General features: G+C 35.3%; 2 protein-coding genes across 2 annotated transcripts in view; one reads left to right on the top strand and one right to left on the bottom strand.

Annotated features, from left to right (window-relative positions):
• LOC101900197 (pyroglutamyl-peptidase 1) overlaps positions 1 to 24,895 on the bottom strand; it is a 353,702-nt gene that overhangs the window by 72,798 nt on the left and 256,009 nt on the right. The gene's annotated exons all lie outside the window — the stretch shown is intronic.
• LOC101901079 (uncharacterized) overlaps positions 1 to 24,895 on the top strand; it is a 95,318-nt gene that overhangs the window by 46,871 nt on the left and 23,552 nt on the right. The gene's annotated exons all lie outside the window — the stretch shown is intronic.

Raw genomic sequence — 24,895 nt, 5'->3', positions numbered from 1 at the left:
TAAATTTCAATTCAAATTAATTTTTATTTATTTATTTATTTTTTTAACAGAGACATGTCGCACTAATCTTCTCATTCCATAAGTTATGCATTTTCCTTTGATTTTTTCGACCTTTATGACTTCTCTTTTCCGAGAAAAAATTTGTAACATCCTTAGACATGTGCACTTATTACTATCTCCTTGCAATCACTGTTTTTAATAAACAGAAAATATTTGTAAGTTTTTAGCAAACTTTCGAAAGTTATACATTTACTTCTTTTAGCTTAAGATCTTCCTTCAATAGTGTAATGTCTATTGAAAGAGGAAACTTTTCAAACTTAACTCCACAACAGTAATTGCTACCGCCAAATTATATTAATAAACATTTGTTTATTTCCAGTTTAAACTATGAGAATTATTTGAGGGGGGGTTGTCAGTAACTCACGGATATGTGAAGGGATGTGCTGAAGTGTTAAAAACATGGTCTTTATTCTTTTAAAAGAGTTTTTATGTTGTTGTGAGCTTAATAGTCCGTTACAAAAAGTGTTTGTTGTAAGTTTTTGTGTGACGAACTTTTAACCAGCCATAGCTTTCCTCTCGAAAAATAAACTCATGTAAATAACTGGAGATAATATTTTCAACATATTTTAATAACTTTCTGTGTTAAGTAAAAACTTTCATTGCCACTACTCACAAATCTATATATTATTCTGCAGGGTCATGTGGCCATAATAAGTGGTTATTATTTGATCACTAAAATTCGACAAAAGAAGAAAAAAGTTTTATTTTTTAATCGACGTTTCTTTTTTTTATTGTTCCATACGTTGCTACGCTGGTATTGAACTCGCAACCTTATGATTTTAACACTCTGTGCCCCTGTTGCAAATATTTTATTATACACTCAGTCACATGGCTACAGCCATCATCGAAATAACGGTTTTCGACCATAAGTCTCTTTGGACCAAATCCTTTTCAGGACATTTAGTGTCGACCTGCCTGTCCGTCAGACTGTTTGATTGTCTTCAAATTACACACATCACAATATTTTTAGTAACCCAAGATCTGGGTTATTTTTCTTAACATAATTTGTGAAGATGACATACCTGCGAACCGCTTCTGATACCTCACCCACAAAGGGTCACAATTTTTAATATTTTTATCTGTCATAACATGCAAAACAAGTCAGCGATTCTTTACAACTTGCTATATCTAAATATTTCGCTCAACCAGAATCCCGAGATGAATGTGGAATATTTTTGCCAAATTTTATCAAGATCGGTTCAGATTTGGATATAGTTTCCATATATACCTTTTTTGAGTTCAGGTTTATTGTATACCAGAAGGCTAATATCAGCCCAAATGGAGTGAACGCTTTTTGATACCGGGCATCAGGTACTGCTCAAAAATACATCTGCCAAATTTTATCGAGATCGGTTTCGATTCTTATATAGCTTCGATATCCATCTTCATCCGATTTTACGGTTATTGCTCACCATATATGTAATATCAACCCAAATTTACTTAACCCCGTCTATTGTAAGAGTAGGTAACCCTGCTATTTTTTATTCACTTATCCGTGAACACATGTATTTCCAAATCCACATCCATATATTAAACCCACCAAAGAGTGATATTTTCCTTCCTCAAATAAAATAGTACCATTTGGTACGAAACTAAATCTTTATATCCACCCTTCCTATCAAATTTAGTAACATTAAGTACAGTACTTACATAGTATACATTTCCAAAATCACCTTCTTATGTCCACCCTACATCCCAAACTTAGTATGTATACTAAAATTTAAAACACATGCAAAATTTGTAAAGTTTTGCCGATGGAAGGATCCACCTCTCCGTGATCTTCTTGTTGGTATTTGGCACAACCTAAATTCAGTCACATTTTTCTTAACAGTTTGTATATGTGTCGGTTTTTACGTCTGCCGAACCTAAATCTCGAACTCACAATATCGGCTTTGTAGTCGGACACATATACTCCGCCATTACTCATTATTTGGCCATGAGTTCTTGACGCTTGATGGCAGTTTAGTAATTGCTTACGTTCTATAACGTGCTTATGTTAGAGTATGTAGTTAGTAACATGTTCTGTAAGTAGCTACCGATGCCCAACCCATTCTTTTTTTGCTAGCTAATTGTACATTTCTTAAGAACACATTTTAAAGACGAATGTTTGCAGTTGACTTTTTTTATCCCCTCCTAAATATTTTACCTAATTTGTTTTGCTTTCAATCTTTGCTTAACATTTGAGATTTTATTTGTCATTTTGAAGGTATCAAGTTACCGTCATTTGCCATTAGAAGGTCACCCGTTGGCTAATATGTTTTTGAGGCCAAAATGCTTAGCTTAAATACCATTGTTCTTTCAAGTGGAAAATCCTGAACCTGTGCTAAGCTTTTGTACATTTCGAGATTATTAACACTTGCCATGGAACTAATTGAGTGAAGAGTAAAATGATTAATATACCCTAATAAGATCGTATACAATTTTGTGAAGGGAATAATATAATGTTTTGTTATTTCATTTATTTACGTTTCCCTTGCGAAAATGATTCCTAAAAATTGATTTGATATCTAATTTAAATAAATTATCCACGAATTAAGGCTTAAAATTACTCTTTACCGTGGATTCAGAATAAATGCCGAATATTATCGCGAAAATATTCTGGAGGGTGTATTAAAGCCTTGGACACGCAAGCATTTCGGCCGCAGACCTTGGACACTCCAACAGGACTCAGCATGCGCCACCCAAGAATGGTTACAAAATGAGGTTCCTCGCTTCATTTCCAGTGCACAATGACTACCAAAATCTCCGGATACCAGTAGTATTGTGTCTGGAGTATTTTGGAAAGCAAGGTTGGCACTAAAAATACCACCTCAAGCGAACATTTCGCCGGGAATGGGCCAAAATACCGCAGAGCAACATTCGGGCTGTTTGAAGGCCATAAGTTATGCTAAAGGTGACCAATTCGAACAAATCTAAACTTATTTCTAAACATTAATGCTATTTCCGACATTTTTAGCTTTCATTCAATAAAATTTAGCGTTAGCGCTGCAGTTTTTTTATCTCACCCTGTATATTACAGAATATTTTGCTCGATAATTGTTTTTTCAAATTTTGAATTTAGAATTCGTAATGGGTACTACAGCCAACGACAGAAAATTGTGTATGCAGGTTCAGGCCTTCGTATAGGTCCCATACATCAGTACCTCCCTATATTCGGTATTTTGACGATTTTAGGTACAATATTCACCCAATTTTTTTTTTAAATTTCGTATTTGTAGTTCCTAATAGGTACTACAGCCTGACAAAAATGGCTTATGCAGGTCCTCCAGGTCTTCGTAGGTCCCATATATTCGGCGTTTTCATGATTTTGGCTACATTATTAAACTGGTGAATAAAGTTTCGAATTTGAATATTGTAATGGCTTATGACAAAAATTGCCTATGCAAGTCCACGTCTTCGTATAGGCCACAATTCGGTATTTTTAAAAATTTAAGAGAATTTTTTAACAGATTTTATTTTTTTTTTTTGAAAATTTCGGCTTGGTCGAACTTACTGCTTGTTTAATTGGTCGCACCGTGTAACAATAGTTCAAGGTTTTCTTATTATAGCCCTTTGTATTCCCGTTCCCATTAAATATTTATTACAGTATTTAGATTTTGGTTGAATGCGAACTTTTGTTCCTCTATTAAATAAATAGTTTCGCTTAGACCTGCCAACTTAGATTTGTTTTGCGGCATTGCAAATTTATAGCACACATTGTTCACACTTTATTAAAATTTAATTTATGAACATGCGGAGGTGGCCAAAAGCAAAAAAAAAAAAACATATGAAATATGAATTTCTATGGGAAAATAAATATTTTTTTGTACGATTCTTAAAACGGCAAAGCAAAATTCATGATATCTTTTTGCATTTATCTTTCACTCAAGCGGCAATTTTAATTGTATGTAGAACAGAAAAATTATGTTTTTTTGTGGGGGAAGGGGAGGGAAGGACATTTTGCTACTGCAGTGAATTCCGAATTGCATTGGATGCCGGTGCTGCTGTGCGGCAATGGTTAATGAGTTCAGGCGGACGAATGCCGCCGCAGTTGACTTTCATCGCGATGACAGCTGTGTCAAACATAATTTTGTAATTATGAAATGAAGGTTTTGGTTTCCACGATGCATTTCTCCTTTTTTTTTTTTTTTCTTTCAATAATAAAGAAAATAACACCGTTTCGAAAAACGATGCGACTTTTTGATTTTCATTAACATTTCATGCCGTAAAGCTATAAATTAATGAAAAAATTATAAAAAATTGTTTATATATATTCTTTACTAGCAAGTGCCCGCTACTTCGTCAGCGAAAAGAACTCCTTAAAATTTTCGATTCATTCCAACAGTTCATGTAAGGTCCTTTTAGTACTCAATATGCAAAACTTGTCCAGTTTCAAGGTTTCCACACTTTCAAGATTTAATATATTTTTTAAATTTTTCCTTCTTCGGAAAGAACTATAGGAACATGTTTACTTTTTACACCAAAAACTAACGAGGTGGTGGTAAATTTTACACTCCCTTCACATTTTCTTAAAATACTCTCTTCTATTTCGATTGACAAAAGTTTGGTTTGTTTAGTAAAACCATCCTACAATGAACCCACGTCCATTTTTTGTTCGAAATTATTTTAACAGCTTTATCTGTAAACCCTACAATATCAAATTTCAGAATTTCAGCTCTCACCCAATACCAAATTTAGTAACATGTAGTACGCATATCCAAAACAATCTACAACTCGCTATTCTAGCCACCAAAATCACCACCAGATACCACCTAAGACCTCAACATCAAATGTCGGGATTCCAGCTCTGCAATTTTCACCATAACCAAATTTAGTTACCTTATATCAACCTCAGACATTAAGAGTGACCCCCATATCAAATTTCAGAATTCCAGCTCCATCCCTTCACCTAATACCAAATTTAGTACTTTTCGTACAATTATAGGGTGAGACAAAAAAATGCAACAAAGTCAAACGCCATAAATTTCAGATTTTTTTAAATTTTATTTAATGAAAGCAAAAAATGTTGGATATACCATCAAATTTTAGATTTGTTCGAATTGGTCACCTTTCACACGAATTATGGCCCTCAAACGTCACACGCTGTCCGAATGTTGCCTTGAGGTATTTTGGCCCATTCCCGGCTAAGTGCTTGCTTGAGGTGATCGACACTTTGGTATTTTTTAGTGTCAGCCTTGCTTTCCAAAATACTCCAGACACAATAGTCCAACGGATTGGTATCCAGAGATTTTGGTGGCCATTGTGCACTGGAAATGAAGCGAGGAACTTATTTTGTAACCATTCTTTGCTGATTCCGTTTGGAATGTCCAAGGTCTACGGACAAAATGTTTGCGTGCCCAAGGCTTTAATACACCCTCCAGAATATTTTCGCGATAATATTCGGCATTTATTCTGATGCCACAGTCGATTAATACGAGCGGAGAGCGACCATCGGCTGTTATGACAGCCCACACCATCACCATGGCCGCGCTTTATTTCTGTTGGTCAACCGAAGGTGCACATTTTCAGCTGACCTCTTTGGTAAGTAAACACGACCATTTTGTTTGTTTACAAACTGCTGGACAACGAATGTTTTCTCATCAGAAAAAAACAAATTCGGCAGTTCATCACTTTCGGCCAAGCGAAGCAACTATTTAGCTCTTTTGAGTCTATTTTCTTTCTGTTGCGGTGTAAGTTGTTACACTTTTTGGAATTCCAATGGCTTTACCCCGAGCTAATTTTTAATTATTTACCGAATGTTGAATGTTAAGTTGTTACACTTTTTGGAGTTTCAATGGCTTTACCCCGAGCTATTTTTTAATTATTTACCGAATGGAATTTTGCTATATGTTCAGCTCACGAGTCATTTTTCGTCCACTGCGTCGCTTCTTTACTTTTCGAACCATTTCTGCTGATGTTGCTGTTTTCTTCCGTCCACTTCCTTGACGTCGGGCCACGCTACCAGCATCACGGTAACGAGCGATGGTACAAGACACAAAAGATTTATTCACATTTAAATGTTGGAGTGCTCTAACGATAGCCACTTGTGGTTTTCCAGCCAAATATAAGGAAATCACGGTTGAATTCCATCACGAATAACTTTTTTCCTGGAAAATTCTCACCAAAATGCTTTTGTACGCTGTAAACAATATAATAAGCTGTCACTGGAACAATTTTAACAGCTGTCGGACGACTGGCTAAGAAATGGCAGCAGTCTAAAGTTGGTTGCAGTTTTTTCATCTTCTTTGTTCCAAAAACGACACTACTACTTTTGAAGGTATTTATTGGCACTAGGTGTCAGTTGGTTAGGCTAGAGTACTTTTTTACTTCCTAAGGAGTTAGGAGCCAGTTTTTTTTTAATGCGGTTACCAATTAAAAAATTTAATTTATAAAATTATTATTTTTTAATTCGATTTTTTGCTGGGGGTTTCTGCGCACTACTCAGAATCTATCCCTAGGAAAAAACAATAATCAATCATCAGATTAAATACTTTTATAGGGTTTCTTACGTTCTTCTGATTAGTGCTTTGTTTACATTAATTTGTAATAAGTTTTTCAATTCATGTCGACCCAAATTTTTGCGGGGCTCCATAATCACGGAAATGGTGTTGCAAAATTTTGTCGTCTATGATTTTCATATTTCAATATTTATTTATAGTAATTGTGTTGAAATATGATTTTGCATTTTGAGGTTGTCTCTTCGGTTTATTGTGTCAACGAGAACAGAAAATGACAGCTGTCAGTCAGCCTGTCTTATCTGGGCATCAAATTACAAAACTATTTAGGATTTTTTGTTTGTTTTCTCTTTCGAGACGAGCTTAATGATCTGAAATTTGCAGTGAAAAGGAAAGCCAGATAGACACTATCACACACTCACCACTATGCGACGCGTTTCGCCGTTGGTTAAGCGGCTCATCAGGCATATTTGGTGTGGATGATGGCTTACAAGGGCCGTTCTCTGGAAAGTAGTATATATTTCGAACTTATTGCAAATTAGCATATGCGAATTATACACTAGAAACTCTCCAGGTTGGACTCAAGTTCTATTGGCAGATCTTTTTCACAGCAAAGTTTTGTTTTTGTAGTGATGGATTTTTTGTCCACAACAACTACATTGCTTCCAATGCATACACTTGTTTTAGTGCTGCTTTAGGAAGACGGGTTAATGGCTCTGAACGTAGAGACGGCAACTTCTAGTTGGCTGCACACCGAGGTCCGCGGTTCAAATCCCACAGCCAGGCTCGGCTGAATTTTTGAGTTTTGCCTTGTTAAGGCGAAGATCATATGTTTTATGATTTATTGTTTGTTTTCTCTTTCGAGACGAGCTTAATGATCTGAAATTTGCAGTGAAAAGGAAAGCCAGATAGACACTATCACACACTCACCACTATGCGACGCGTTTCGCCGTTGGTTAAGCGGCTCATCAGGCATATTTGGTGTGGATGATGGCTTACAAGGGCCGTTCTCTGGAAAGTAGTATATATTTCGAACTTATTGCAAATTAGCATATGCGAATTATACACTAGAAACTCTCCAGGTTGGACTCAAGTTCTATTGGCAGATCTTTTTCACAGCAAAGTTTTGTTTTTGTAGTGATGGATTTTTTGTCCACAACAACTACATTGCTTCCAATGCATACACTTGTTTTAGTGCTGCTTTAGGAAGACGGGTTAATGGCTCTGAACGTAGAGACGGCAACTTCTAGTTGGCTGCACACCGAGGTCCGCGGTTCAAATCCCACAGCCAGGCTCGGCTGAATTTTTGAGTTTTGCCTTGTTAAGGCGAAGATCATATGTTTTATGATTTATTGTTTGTTTTCTCTTTCGAGACGAGCTTAATGATCTGAAATTTGCAGTGAAAAGGAAAGCCAGATAGACACTATCACACACTCACCACTATGCGACGCGTTTCGCCGTTGGTTAAGCGGCTCATCAGGCATATTTGGTGTGGATGATGGCTTACAAGGGCCGTTCTCTGGAAAGTAGTATATATTTCGAACTTATTGCAAATTAGCATATGCGAATTATACACTAGAAACTCTCCAGGTTGGACTCAAGTTCTATTGGCAGATCTTTTTCACAGCAAAGTTTTGTTTTTGTAGTGATGGATTTTTTGTCCACAACAACTACATTGCTTCCAATGCATACACTTGTTTTAGTGCTGCTTTAGGAAGACGGGTTAATGGCTCTGAACGTAGAGACGGCAACTTCTAGTTGGCTGCACACCGAGGTCCGCGGTTCAAATCCCACAGCCAGGCTCGGCTGAATTTTTGAGTTTTGCCTTGTTAAGGCGAAGATCATATGTTTTATGATTTATTGTTTGTTTTCTCTTTCGAGACGAGCTTAATGATCTGAAATTTGCAGTGAAAAGGAAAGCCAGATAGACACTATCACACACTCACCACTATGCGACGCGTTTCGCCGTTGGTTAAGCGGCTCATCAGGCATATTTGGTGTGGATGATGGCTTACAAGGGATTTTGTTTTGAGATCTGCGACAAAATTGCAATAATTCAGATTAGGGATTGATTTGTATACAGTGTTAAATATGTAGGTGTGGTTGTGTAAGATTGCAACTGCTGGAGTTATGCTTCTAGTGATTTATGCTGCGATTTTGTAACTGGTTAAGGACGGATAATTGCACTGTGCAAAACAAAAATTAAAAGGTAAAACGAGCAGATAATGAAAGGGGAGCTAAAAATATGAGACACATGTATCGGCGTCTTAAAAGTTTACATCGCAGGGTAACGCTGTGCGACAAAATTCAGGTAAATCCAGTAGATAATGAATGTAGAGCTGAAAGAAAAAGACACCGTGTATTGGCGTTATAAAAGTTTGCATAGTAAAAAACATATATAAAGAACGAAAGTTCCACCCCCCCTTTCCCACGTTATTTCAATATTTTCGGATTAAGCTAAATTAAAATTCGGCCATATTGCTAATTTTTTTTAAATATAGTAAAAAACGGTCTGGCTTTATCCCTTTATTGTTGTTTTTATAAAAACAACGTTTGTTTATTAGTGGAGAACGATGATAATGTTTACCAGGGGGTAAGGCAGGGAATACCTAGGTTTCGGAAAGAGCCACCAATCCTCATCAGTTCCCTTGTTTTTGTCTGGGATATTCTCCCCAGAAGTTATTTTAAAAATAACTTCTATGACAAATAACATTTTTTTACCCAAGTGACGAGATCGTAAGCTCAATAGAAGATGAACCAAAGAATTAAATAAAACTAAAATTCTCTTGAAAAGTCTTCTAAATCTTACAACCGCACTTATAAACATTTACATCTTTCTCCACTTGTTATGCTTTCGTTCAGCCTGAACGAAGTAGCATAACCATGTAAGTTGGTTTTGTCTGTTACAACAAAAACCCCTTCGTCGACCGTGCCTTGTCCAGAAGATAACAAAACTCTTAATGTTAACTACACGAATAAAATATTTAAAGTGTAATACACATAAATTATTTAATGTTTGAATGCAAATGTTGATTGCGAATACGCCTCAAATGGTCCATCGACTTAGTTCAATTTTGGTGCATTCTTTCCAACATTTCGGCCGGTATCTTAAGAATAAATGCTTTAATGTTGTCTTTAAATGCGTCAATTGCGAAACAGGCCCGTCGGTATAGACTTGAGTTGTAACATAGCCCCCACAAAAAATGGTCTAAAGGCGTTAAACCGCATCTCGCCTCTCAATAAGTCCACTGACCATAAGTCAAGTTCTTGCAGTAACACAGTTCTTACACAGCATCTTTGAAGAAGTACGGTTTAATGATGCCACCAGCCCATGAACCGCGCCAAACTGTAACTACTCCTGGATGTATTGTTAGCTTGCTTTGTGGGAAGCTGAAGTGAATCCTTTGCAACCCAAAGCTTAGCAGTCTCCCTCGGATTCTAAGGAAGGATTCCTCGGCTTTGTTTGTTGCTTCTTTAAGCAGTTATTAGTAAAGGAATCTTGCACACGCCAATTTCCAGTACTTTTGCTCGTCAAGAAGCTTAAGGATTTCCTTCAACTCCATTATAGGTGGTCGAATCCACACTGAAGCCACAATTCCGGGTGTGATCCCGGATACCTGAACGACAGAGACCTTGCTGCCTTCCCAAAGGGATTCAAGGCCGTTCACTGCGGAAATTAGGAAATCTAACGATTCCTTATTTTCGTAGTTAATTGCCCTGGTGGATCTCCTATACATTGCAATAGATGTACAGGATCTTTTCGTCGATCAGCTGCCAATGATTTTCGCTGATTAGGGTCAGTGATCAATGACCGCTACTCTAAGGTCATCCGCTAATATCCGTTGAGCAGTTTTATTGTCCTGCTTTGGTTTTGGGTCGCTAGGTTTCTACGAAGCATTACGTATCCTTCCCGTTGGTGCACTTCCCACTGTTCTTTTTTACCACCTTCGGCGAGATTGGCAACTCAGCAGATGTTCGCTCGCTGTAGACGTCTTTGAAGTTGACTTTGTGCATTTGTTTGTAACATAGAGAAGGAACGGGGATAGACCTATAGTTACTTTTGAGGATCTTCATAGAATCACTTTCTGAGTCGATTTTTGCATGTCAATCCGTCTGTCCTGTGAAAAAAATGCAGATTGTTTATATATAACAAATACCCCCCATTTTGATGAAAATCGGTTCAGATATAGCTATAACTCCCATATATATGTTTCATCCGATTTTGGGTTTTAAGTCCCTCACATTCGTAGTATGAACTCCATAAGAGTAATGTTTGGTAACAGATAACTTATGAAGCTCAAAAATACCTCTGTCAAATTTTATCGAGATCGGATCAGATTAAAATATAGCTCCAATATATATCTCAATCCGATATCAAGTTTATTGTGCATCAAATGACTAGTATCAGCCCAAATGGGCTGAATATTGGCAATTCCGTCTGAATTCATCCTAGAAACAAGTACTTCAATTTTGGTTTTGGTGAAAATCAGTTCAGATATAGCTATAGCTCTCATATATATGCTTTATCCGATTTGGTGTTAAAGTCCCTCACATGCGTAATATGCACTCCACAACAATGATATTTGATACCGGCCATCTGATACTGCTCGAAAATATCTTTGCCAATTTGTATCGAGATCGGTTCAGATTTTTGTATAGCTTCGATATACATTTTCATCCGATTTTACGGTTATTGCTAACAGCAAAACCGTGGTGAAATATAATTAGAATGTCCAAAGGATTGACTGCGTCATTGGTTTAGTTTTTTGTTCTTTGGTTGAGTTCCTCTACGTGTACGCTTAGTGGACTTAAGCACAGTAGGGTATCCAGTGCAGCTTGAGGTGTGCTCTTGAATGCACCCGTTATTAGTAGGTAAGCGGCTCGTTGAACTTTGTCAATGTGACGTAAGTGGGATGATTTCCTCAAGGAATGTCACCAGACTAGAGCTCCTTAGGTTTGGATGGGGCGAACAATTGACTCATTTAGTGATGTGTGGTTTTAGGCCCCAGCTTCTACCAATGTAGTTCTTGCAAGAATAAAGTGAAGCTTGATTTCACCCTTTGCTCGCCCCTCAGTGTTTCTCTTCCAGCTTAGTTGGCGGTCAAGGATAAAGCCGAGATATTAAGCTTCAGAGGAGAGGTTTAGCGTGACCCCATCTAGCCTCGGTGGTATAAAAGAAGGACATTTACGTTTCCTCGTAAAGAGGACGAACTCTGTCTTTGATGGGTTCAAGATTAGTCCATTGCGACATGCCTACCTTGATAAGGTGACTCGTGCTCCCTGCATCAGATTAGAGATAGTTTGCAGGATTTTCCCAGCAATAAACAGGACAGCATAAGCGATTACCTTAGTCCCAATTTTCCCCAGATCTAAGAGTATTTGGTTGATAACCACAAGCCAGAGCAATGGTGATAGAACACTAGTGTGTTCGTTTGTAGGCCCCTATTAAATTCCGGATTTTTATTACATTTTTAATGTGAACAGTAATAAAAAATGATAATTACAATTTATAAAATGGCGCCCTCTCCTCTAACCCCTACAACAATTAATATTATCAATATCAATTTGTTATGATTTATTTATAATTATTATTACTTTGTGTAAACATTTGAAGAGATCACCGGCCGCTTCTCATAGAAAACTAATTTAATTGCTGTTAATTAATTTTTTTGTAAATAAAAATTTTAAATTGAAATTGTTTTGAATTTAGGCGAGTCTAGGCCATGATAAGCTGCATGGCCGCAGGCAGCCGGGCAAACACTTGCTATCAGCAAAGCTGCTGTCTTCTTCTTCTTCATTAATCATGGAAAACAAAAAAAACAAAGAATACACTTTTTGAAACGTTGTCATGGCTAAAGAATCGATGATAACAAGGGTTCCTTTTGACATTTGCACTCATGCGAAAAACGAAAAAGCAACAAAAAAATCAAATCAAACACAAACACAAATAATATGGAAAAGAAATATTCAGTAAAAAATAAACTACTCGGAACAATGACCGATGATTTCCAGCATATATTTATATGTGCAAAATTAAAAAGATTTCATTTTTTGGCGGGAATTGTAGCACACATCTACATATCTACACATATGTCCCACAAAGCTGATATTTATTTCCATAACACCCTGGAATGAATTCCCGCCAAAAATAGGCTGCTTTAAAGCTTGTTCTTTCCATTCTACACCCCATGACATTTAAAGTTATTTCAGAATATCGTCAGTACTTTTGAATGTCCCACTTCATAAGAGAGCTCAAAACTTTTTTCTTTGATACCATGGATTTCGATTCTTTTTCTTTTCCTTTCGAATTTTCTCCCCTTGGCGCACATTGTTATTGAATTAACTCTCAATTAGTGTTGCATATATGGGAAAACAACAACAATAATAACGTGTTGTGTTGTTTCCCAACACGAATACAGATATATTCATTGAGGACCCTTGACTTCATTAAATGGTGGATTAATTTGGGATTTCTTTTTTAGTGCTCTTGAATTGTGAAGTATTCTTGAGCTGCGCTTCATAAATATGCGCAGGTTAATCAAATTTGATTGAAACTCATTTGGTTTTGGGAATTTTGAAAAGTGAGGCAAGGGGAAGATTTTTGCAGTCCTATAGCCAAGCATATGGTTACAGGGTGTATATATCATTTGATGAGTCCAAAATGTCGCCACATCGAAAGAACGTTTTAAGACCCTAAGTCTCTTTAGACGAAATCCGTTAAAGGACATTTAGAGTTGTTTAAGGTATCTGTCTGCCTGTCTGGTAGGTGAATACGATAACTCTCAAAAGGAGTATCCGATATAGTCCAGGCTGGTTACTTTGAAATATTATTAACAGACTTAGATCGTGTTCAGAGATGGCCAATATCGGTCCACAGTTTACCACATAGAAAGGAAAAGGATCATCCGATGTTGTTCAGTGCTAGGTCAGGTGTGAAACTGAAAAATATTGGTATATTCTTCTTGTGCCAGGCGAAATAACAGTCCGATTGTCTTCAAATTTGGTACATCCAAATGTTTGTACCCACTTTAGATCTGGTGCGAATATAGGGTCAATGGGCCAAAATTTTGAATGGCCCAACACTTTTAGAATGCAAATTGTGCATCCAATTCCTTTCAAACTTAGCACATCCCAACACAAATCTAGTATGAAGATGGGATATGTCGGTTCACGGTTTCTGGTACCTCGCCCACAAAGGGTAAAAATTTTGAATAATTAGGGTGTGCTTCAAAATTTTGATATCAATTTTTGTTATAATCATAGGTGTAATGTCGATAAAGTCCTTCTGGTACCTCCTCCGCACAGAGTTTTTAATAATTATAACTCCTATAAAATGCTGAGGAATTCTCCCATATTTATTTTAATGTCGAACAATGCTACACTCGCATCAACATAAAATTTGGTGTGAATATGGTACTGATTGGATCACTCCATGCGGTATCTTCCCCGCAAAGCGTCAATATTTTGAATGATTGTGACTCTCAATGCTTGTATTAGCATCAGATTAAGAATAAATTTGGGATATGTTGGTCCAATCTTTATGGTTTTAAAATTTTGTGAAAGATCCACCAGAAAGAGACGATCGACACAAACTTCCGTTTTCAAACTTGTTTAGCATTCATGTGTGAAATTTTAAGATAATCGGATATTGATAGCACAGTTTGCGAGAGGTTTTATTCAAAATTTTAACTCATACTATCTATTTTCGCACCTGACCTTAGGTGATAAAAATATTATCATGTGTCAAGTTTGACATTGCTTTCGTTTTATTTTTGCAAGTTTGGAACTGTTGTGAGGGAGGTATCAGAAAGATTGGGCCTATTTATTCATATGTCTTACCTACTTAAATATGCGAACAATTTTTCGGAAAAAGTCCGACACTCATATATACTATATATATATACTTTACTAAACTAAGGTTGGGTGCGACTATCGACAATGTCGGAAAAGTTGGTGAGGAAATAGCTTAGATCAGAATACGGACATATGATACTATATATTCCATTCCGAACTTATTTGAATTTGGGTGAACGGATGGAGCTGGAAATTTTAAATGCTGAAATGTTGGGTCACTTTTAGTGTGTAGGGTTGAGATTTGAAGATGGTTTTGAGAATATGTACTAAAAGTTCGAAAAGTAGGATAGAGCTGGAAATCTGAAATTTGGTATAATTTGGATTGGAAATCAACTATCAGTCCAAGTATCATGGAATTTTGCGCTTTGGATATAAGTATGCCAAATTTGATCGAAATCGGTTCATATATAGCTATAGCTCCCATATATATTGTTCATCCGATTTGTTATTTTTGTCCTCCCCAGCATTAATATGCACTTTGTAACAACGATATTCGGGAAAATATATCAAATACAGCTCAGAAATACCTTTCTAAATTTTATCGGGATCGGTTCAGATTTGGATATAGCTCCCATATATGACTTTGTCCGATTTACCTTTTATTGTGCACCAAACGCATGCAATATCAGCACAAATGAATTTGGGACTTAAATTAAATTGAGCATAGAAATTCAAATTTGGTTAAAATCGTTTCAGATATAGCTATAGCTCCCATATATATTGTTCATCCGATTTGTTATATTTGTTCTACACAGCTGTAATATGCACTGCGTAACAACGATATTCTGGGAAATATATCAAATATAGCTCAGAAATACCTTTGCCAAATTTTATCGAAATCGGTTCAGATTGGATATAGCTCCTATATATATCTTTATCCGATTTCATATTAATTGTGTACCAAATGGGTAATATAAGCCCGAATTGAAAATGCCTTGGCGAATTTAGTAGAAATTTATTCAGAGGAGAAAAGTCCTTTCATATATTAGTTCCTTTGAAATTTAAATTTCTCAAAATGAGCAGCTCCCTGGTAACAAACCTTGATTCTCAAAATAATGTCGTAATATTTTCCAGTGCTGTTTAAGCGTGTACACTGCCATATTCGGAAGGATAAAACTAATTATCTTTTAAATTAGACATGAGTTACGTGTTGCAATTCACGAAATAAGCACTATTTGGAAAAAGAAAGCTGTACACATATGAATTCCTGGCGTTTAGATAAGATTTAGACTTTTAACGTCTTCTGGTAACTGTAGTTAAATTTTAAGACATATTTTGTATAATATATTGATTTTCTATGATCCAGTTTAAAGTGAGTTTTCCCATGTTTCTATCTTCAATATTGTCGAAGTTGTATTTAGGTTACTTTGTGATGTAAACTTTCAGAACGTCAATACACGTGTCTTCTATTTTTAGCCCTTTTTGTCTCTGTAATTATTGGAAAAATTGAATTTTGTGCAGTGTTATTTTTGCTGAGTGGGAAGCTATTTAAACGGCCGGCTTTTGCATTCCACTAACTGTGACGAAATTATCCGGGATTGCGATATCATGTTTGGCGATTAGAAATCACCTTTAAAGGGAATCTACATAATGAATATCTGTGCGGAATCATATATATTTAAATGTTGTCATCTCCGCCTGCCGCTTTAAATAAAGTTCAATGCACTCCCCAAAAAATCTAGACTACAAATGATTGGTGTGTGTCGATTTTTAACATATTCAAAAGATGCCCACAAACTTTAAAGTATTTTCAATATTAGAATAGCACTTTGGGTTTCCTAAAATAGACAAAAACTTTTCTGTGCAGCCACCATTTAATAATGTTTCCAACAAAACGCATTGCGGGTGAATGGATGTTTTCAAAGAGCACAATAGGACAGTTGCTGAGGTTTTTCCCCAATTTGTTCTTATTAAAACGGTCCCTTCCCCGAAAATATTAATGTAAATATCTCCTGGATAATATCCACAATTTGTTTTTTGTTTCGTAGAGAGAAAAAGATCTTACTCTCCAAGAGAGATGCTAATTGGAATGGTAAACACCAACACTTAAGGCAAAAAATTAAAAACAGCTGAGTTGTGAAGTGAGTGAATGTCAAAGTAGTTGTTAGTCTTCTCTCCCGAGCGGCACCAGCAGCAGCGAGCATCTTTGTTCTATTCTGGCTTTTTGGCGGGAAAATTTTTCATTTATGTTGTACTTTGTGCCATGTATTACTTTTGTTGTTACTTTTCATTATAAAATTTATTGAAATCGGTATTTTTGTTAATAATTTCGATTCGCTGAAGAATGGACCGGCATTCTATTTTATAAATATCATCTAAATAATAGTGGATTTACCATCAAAAAGTTGGCATTCAGTTCAGAGACCCCTCAACCAGAGAAGGACAATAGAGAAATATTGAAAACATATTTTCTTTTGTTGATGCCACATGCTTTGGATTGTGTTCTGCATGGGCACTTCAACGATGATGGACGATCTCAATTGTGGAATTTAGTGTTGAATTTACGTATGTGTCTTTGTCGTTGTGTTGATCACTTGCGCTCACTCATTCACTCACCGACCGTGTGACATCAAAGAGGAAACTCGCAATATCTGCTCACCCCCATTTGCGAATTGCGAACATTTTTTCTTAAATGTGTATGTGTTGGTATGCGATCGCTTAGGGTTACCAATCAGCTTAAATGTAGCAAAATGATAGGGAAATGTGAACAAATTGTGAGAAGAAAATTACTTGATTTTTTGGTAGTGCTCACATATAAAGGGTAATTTTTAAACAGTTTTAGGAAAGTATTTTTTCGTATATGGCCTCCCTGGCAGATAATTGGCTATAGAGGTAAACGTTTTCTTACTGCCCCATATAACTTTTACACCTGATATTCGGAATTTTTAACATATGTTTGCAAGTTAATTCCAAATGGTGAAGGGTATTAAAGGAGCGGCGCGGCCGAACTTACCCGCTTTTGTTAATAATAATAAATCTCACATAAACACAAAATTATTCCCCAGTTCTCTTCAAAGTTCGCACATTGCAACATTTCAACTGACGTAAGATCCTCAAAATTGGTAAATATGTGATCAAATATTGAGGCTGTACATTTGTTGGAACACCGAGTGAAGCTTTCTGTTTTCTCAGGTAAGGCACGTATCTACCGATACACTTTGGTCCCAAATGACAAAAATCAAAAACCTAAATGTAATAAATTTTTACTTTAGCGGTGCAAATATTTTCCTAATACATCAAATTTTAATATTCCAAAAATATTATTTATTTATTTAATTATTATTATTATTATTTTTTTTTTTTGTTGAAACCGCACTTGGCAACCCAAAGCAAAGAATGTTGTACTATTTACACCCTAAACCACCACAGGGTATTATGTCTTTGTGCATTTGTTTGTAACATGGAGAAGTAAGTGAGATAGACCCAAAGTTAATTTTGAGGATCTTCATATGCATGCCATCTATTCTTGTGAATAAAATGCAGTTCGCATTTATTATCAGCTTGAAATGAACTTTTCGAAACAATATTTGTTTGGCCCAAGGACGAACCCTATTGAAATTTGTGATAATCGAATCAGATTTAGATATAGATCTCATATATCTTCAACCTATTTCGGGTTAATTGTGCACCGAATGGCCAATATAAATCCTAATGACCTGAATTTTGGTACATCCCACCACATTCATTCTAGAAACAAGTACATCGAATTCGTAGGAAATCGGTTTAGATATAGCTCTCATATATAGGTTTCATCCGATTTGGTGTTCAAGTCCACCACATTCTTAATATGCACTCCACAAGAATGACGTTTGGTATCAGATATCAGATACAGCCGAGAAACACTTCTATCAAATTGTATCAAGATCGGTTCAAATTTGGATGCAGCTCCATACATATCTTCAACCGGTTTCGGGTTAATTGTTCACCAAACGGACAATATCAGTCCAAATGACCTGAATTTTGTGAAAATCATCGAATTTAGTGAAAATCTGTTAAGATATAGTTATAGCTCCCATATATATGTTTCATCCGATTTGGTGTTTAAGTCCCTTAAATTCGTAATATGCATTCGACAATAATGATATTTGGTACCAGATATCTTATAGAGCTCAGAAATACCTTTGCCAAATTTTATCGAGATCGACTCAGATTATATATATCCCTACTCCAATTTCAGGTTGTGCAAATAATGGCTAATATCAGCCCAAATGGATTGAATTTTGGGATGCACTCTATACCAATAAAATTGGTATAAAAAATTAAAATGTCTGTCAAATTTAGTGAAAATCGATTCAGAATTGGAATGCCTCCCATATATTAGTTCCTTTTAAAACCAAACTATAACTGCTCTAATGCCAAATGTTGATAGGTGGTATGATCTACTTCAAATAAATTCTTTTGTTACGGGAGCTCTACTAAATATGCAGTTGTGAAGCGTGTCATATTGTCGCCCGCCCGACTTTTGACATTTCTTTACTGTTTTTTATGACTATGGAGAAACTTGAAGTACTCATTGCAGTACAGCCTGTTCAGACATAAAATTACACCAAATGTTCTTGGTTAAGGTTACTATTAACCATACTATAGACAATTTGTACTCAAAGGCATATTCATATTTTCAGTTCTAACTGCAGTAGAAATAAACTCCGCCTTTTTTAGAATTTTTCGCAGTATTTAAAGAGGCTAAGTTCTACTATCTAGGGCATTCCTTGACACTCTCAAACTTTTTCCAATAATACTGAAAAAAGTGTTTAGATTACGAACAAATTGTTTTCAGCTGCGCTGCAAGTGTTTAAAAATGTCATTATAAAATACGGCTAATGTAGTAGAATTTTTTGCCAAAATCTTGAAAAATCCCTCAAATCGGGGGTGGGGTTCTATGGCTGCTATATCAAGAACATGCTCAATATTGACAATATTAAGTGTACTTTGCAAGAACATCAGGTATCCATTAAAAAAACCCGGATTTCAAATTTCCGTCCATTTTAATTTAAAATGTACCTAAAATCTTCAAATTTCTTTAAATCAGAGGGCAGCGTTATATGGGAACTATGCCCAGATGTGGGTCAATCTTCACAATTTTATGATTACATTATTTATGAAACTACTCTGAAAAAATTAGATCGATAAGTTGTATAGAAATATTTTTGTCACACCTTCCCATACATGTGCGCTAAGACCCCAACTCTTACCTATTTTCTTTTGACTATAGAGTTCTTGCAAGGGTAGAGTATGATGAAGCCTTTTTATTACGCTCTCCTCATTATTCCTTGTTCGTGCTATATGGTTGTGGAGAACACTACCTAGTTATTTACCTTCTCAGTAATGAAAGAAAGTTCTTGCCAAACTGCCACCAAGAACCAATAAATTATTTAAAAAGGACAGTCATTATTTTTTGAAGACTAGAAATAAGTTTTGCGAAGGTTCCAACCTGCGATTTTAGAATTTGCCGTCAAACGTGCTCTCACTGAGCCGCCATATTTATTATTTTGATGATGAATGTAAGCTATTTTGACTTGTAAATTTTGAAGGAATAATTCATTCGTTTTTAGACATTTGTTTGGTGTGAGACACAACATTTGTCTGCGAAAGTCCCCTCACCTTTAATATTTTTGAAATGGCAACCCTGTTATGTTTTCACGACAAAGACGCTGACGACTGCAATGATGAGAAATCAAATACGCACTCCCCTACCTAACAGCAACAACATACCATAAGAATGGGATGGTTTGAAAAAAGAACAACAACAAAACAATGACACCATCACCACCACCTTGCCAACCAGAAACGAAGCAGTAGCGCAGCAGAACACCATCGCCACCAGTGAGACAGACCACTGAGAGAGAAGGCAGCCAAAAACATAAAATTACAGTCTCAGTCGAACGTGAACTTTTGTAGGGAGAACATGATGTGAACACCGGAAAAGGAAACACGGGTTTTGACAAAAAAATGTGCCACAAAATAAGAACATCTGCCAAAGGAGATTCTCTGCGAATAAAAGGATAAGAAAATGAATGAAATTCATTTAAAAAAAAAATAATACCTGTTGAAAAATATTAAAAATCTTTTAAAGAAAATAAAACCTTTTTAACGTGGTAGCAATGATTCTGTAAGAATCCCGGAGTGTGTGTGTCTCTCTGATCGGTTTTCAAAATACCAGTGCTTGACGAAACAAAAAATATTTTTTTTTCCAAAGAATACAATATCAAAAAAGAAAGAAAAAAGAAATTTGAATTAAAATCAACTTAGTTGATTCATTTCGTGTCAAACATTATGAATCTATGCGTGTGTTCGGAATTTCTTTCGGATTAATTTCGGATTGAAACAAATTTTGGGTGAAAAATTTTTTATGTCACCGGAGTGAAAATGGAATTAATTCGAGGCATTCAATTTGACTCCAATGAATTGCAGATCATCAACAGCAACATCAAATATCTGGATTAATTTGAATAAAGCCGACGGATTTACAGACATTAACTACGACATCATCAGCTTGAAATGCAATACGGCAGTTTTGACCTGTATACAAATTTATTCGAAAAAATACGGTATGGAAAATTTATTAAAATGTGTTATTTAAAAAAAGAGAGAAAACAAAAATGTGCTTTTTTGAAAAATAGGAAACATAAATCGTAAAGTTTTTTTTTTTAATAAAAATTGGATATTTTGAAAATAGTTTTACCAGGATTTATATTGAAGGATGAAAAATGATCCTTGGAAATTTAAAAAGATGTTGTAAAATGAAATTAAATTTTTGATAATTCGGAACAAGTTTTTCCAGGTTCTATTCGGACGAATAAAAGTGATCCTCGGCAATTTACCATAAAGTTACAAAATTATAATGTGTCTTAATCCGAACGGAAATCAAATGGGTAATTTTTGAATAATGTGGAAAATACAAATTCTCCCTTAAAAAAAAAATACAAATTTGCAAAAATTCAAATTTTATGTTCGCGAATCAAATGATTTCAACCCATTCTCCATAAGGGTAATAATAATCTAATGCTAGAATTTGCAATTGTGATAAGCGGAAGCAAAGGTCAGTGACAGAGCTATTTCCGGTGATGTTGTGACGGATACAGTTACCTATATATATGTGTGTGTGTTGTGTGAATATCTGCATGTGTATTGTGAAAATTGTTGAAAAACATGAAAAGTTTTTTAAATATGGAATCAGTTTGCCTCATTTTTTTATTTAAGAAGAAATTGAAAAATGGTATTTTAGATAAAAAAAAAAACTTATCAAAAAACAAGTAAAAGCGGCGAGAAATTCAATATAAAAACTTAATTTTTTGTTTAATAAGTTGCCTTAAATAAAATTAATTTTAAGCTTTTCAAAAGCTGAAAAATAATAAATTGTTGTCCGTTCTGTTGATCCTTCCATTTGCCCATCCTCCCATCCTCCCATCTGGTTATTTCAACTTAGAATTTTACGTGATTAGGAATATATTTACTTTGTTCGGTCTAAAATTAATATTTAGATGAGTTAGAAATTAAAATTAATTAACCTTTAAATTCTGAGGTGACATACTTTATAACGTGGTGGTAAATTTTACCCCTCTAAATATTACAGAAAAAAAACTTTGTTAAAAATTTTATTTGATAATAATTTGTTTTTTAAAAGTAAGCTTGTATATTTTAAATTACAATAAGTAAAAAAAACATTTTTTTATGTAAACAAAATTTTTATTCATTGTAATAGAATAGAGAATTTCAAGAAAATGTGAAGGGAGGGTAAAATTTACCACCACCTCAGAAGTTAAAGGTTAACAGTATATATGGTGGAGGGTATAAAAATGTTTTGCAAAAATTATGTGAAATAATTAATTATTATTTCTGCAAATAAATAATAAATGCATATGATTTTGCATTTCAGACATTTTGATTTTTTGGTTTTATGTGAAAATATGTCTCCCCAACTCAAAAATTATGTTTTGAGTTTTGTCACTCCTTTTTAGTAAGTGATCTGTCCGTCCGTCCATGTATTCTTGTGAACAAAATCCAGGTCGCATTTATTATCCGATTGAGATGAAACTTGTTTGGCTTAAGGACGAACCCTATTGAAATTTGTGATAATCGGATTAGATTTAGATATAGCGCCCATATATATTCAACCGATTTCTGGTTAATAGTGCACCAAATGACCAATATCAGTGCAAATGACCTGAATTTTGGTACATCCGACCAATTCAGTATAGAAGCAAATACATCAAGTTTGAAGAAAATCGGTTCAGATATAACTGTAGCTCCCATATATATGTTTCATCCGATTTCGTCTTTAAGTCCCTCACATTTCTAATATACACTCCAAAAGAATAATATTGGGTACCAGATATCTAATAGAGCTCGGAAATGCCTTTGCCAAATTTTATCAAGAATTGCTAGGATTTGGATATAGCTCCCATATATATCCTTAATCCGATTTCAGGTTTACTGTGCAAATAATGAGTAATATCAGCCTAAATGAAGTGACGTATGTTTTCATTTTTTCGAACTTGGCTTCGATATATATTTTTATACCCTACACCACAAAGTGGTCAGGGTATTATGTCTTTGTGCATTTGTTTGTAACAGGCAAAAGGAAACTAGATAGACCCATAGTTCCTTTAGATGATCTGCATAGAATCATATTCTGAGTCGATTTCTGCATGTCCGTCCGCCCGTCTGTCTGTCTGTCCGTCCAAAGTACAGATCGCATTTATCGCCCTATCCAGATGAAATTTTGCACAGATCATTTGTTTGGCCCAAGGACGAACCCTATTGAAATTGGAGATAATCGGTAAACATTTAGATATAGCTCCCATATATACCTTCGTCCGATTTGCCTTTTATTGTGCACCAAACGTGTAATATCAGCCCGAATAGTATGGAATTTTGCATATAGTCCCAAATTAGGCCTGAAAATAAGTATGCCAAATTTGATCGAAATCGTAACAAGAACAATCGTAACAACAACAATCGTAACAACAACAATCGTAACAACAATATTTGGGGAAATATAGCAAATGCAGCTCAGAAATACATTTGCTAAATTTTATCGAGATCGGTTCAGATTTTGATATAGCTCCCATATATATCTTCGTCCGATTTGCCTTTTATTGTGCACCAAACGTGTAATATCAGCCCGAATAGTATGGAATTTTGTACATACAACCAAATTAGGCCTGAAAATAAGTATGCCAAATTTGATCGAAATCGGTTCAGATATAGCTATAGCTCCCATATATATTGTTCATCCGATTTGTTTTTTTTTTGTCCTCCGCAGCCGTAATATGCACTCTGTAACAACAATATTTGGGGAAATATAGCAAATACAGCTCAGAAATACATTTGCTAAATTTTATCGAGATCGGTTCAGATTTAGATATAGCTCCCATATATAACTTCGTCCGATTTACCTTTTATTGTGCACCAAACGTCTAATATTTGTCCAAATGGGATGGAATTTGGCACTTACGACCGAATTGAGTGTAGAAGGTAGTATGTCAAATTTGGTAAAGATCGGTTCAGATATAGCTATAGCTCCCATATATATTGTTCATCCGATTTGTTATATTTGTTACCCACAGCCGTAATATGCACTCCGTAACAACAATATTCAAGGAAATATATCAAATACAGCTCAGAAATATCTTTGCCAAATTTTATCGCGATTGGTTCAGATTTGGATATAGCTCCCATATATATCTTTATCCGATTTCAAATTAATTGTGCACCAAATGGTCAATACAAGTCCGAATTTGAAAGATACAAATGCTTCGGCATGTTTAGTCCTTTGAACTTTAAATTATAATTATAATCATAGCGTGTATGTTTGAATTCTCCCATAAAAACTTTTAATTGTTATGTGGAGCTCTACTGAATTATCAAAGTGGTATAGGGTATCATAAAGTCGGTCCCGCCCGACTTTAAGACTTCCTTTACTGGTTTTAAGTGATATCATGCACTCTCTAAGTGACACCATGCACTCTATAGTAATGTTATTTGGTATAAAAGATAAAAATATCTCTTTCAAATTTAGTGAAAATCGATTCAGAATTGGATATGCCTCCCATATATTAGTTCCCTCTGAAACCAAATTATAACTGCTATTAAGCCAATGTTGATAGGTGGTAGGATCTACTTCAAACAAATTCTTTTGTTAGGACCGCGCCCGACTTTGGACTTTTCTTTACTGGTTTGGCATGTCGTTGACCATCAGTTGTCGAGACATTATACGGCAGTATGCATTTTATCCAATTTTTATAGTTTTATGTTTTTGCTTAGATCGAGTTCGTTGCACGCCTTCTGGTAACTCTCAAAAATTTTGAAAGTTTTGCAAAACAATAAAAAAAAAATTAAAAAAAGGAAGTAGGAATTGATCACAGAGAGTATCTGATATAGTTCAAATCGTAATATTTGGAGAAGTGCGAAAATAGACACTAGCATCCTGCTCCTTATAATACCTTGCCACAAATGGTCAAAATGTCATAATAATTCTCATAAAATGTTAACTCCGAGATTGAGTTTCTTGAAACTTCGCAGATCCATTTCGCTCATCTTAGCTC

The sequence above is a fragment of the Musca domestica genome, unplaced genomic scaffold (genome assembly GCF_030504385.1).
Source record: "Musca domestica strain aabys unplaced genomic scaffold, Musca_domestica.polishedcontigs.V.1.1 6, whole genome shotgun sequence".
NCBI classification, from domain to species: domain Eukaryota; kingdom Metazoa; phylum Arthropoda; class Insecta; order Diptera; family Muscidae; genus Musca; species Musca domestica.
Note: the sequence above shows the minus strand (reverse complement) of the source record. Positions and strands in the feature narration are given on the sequence as shown.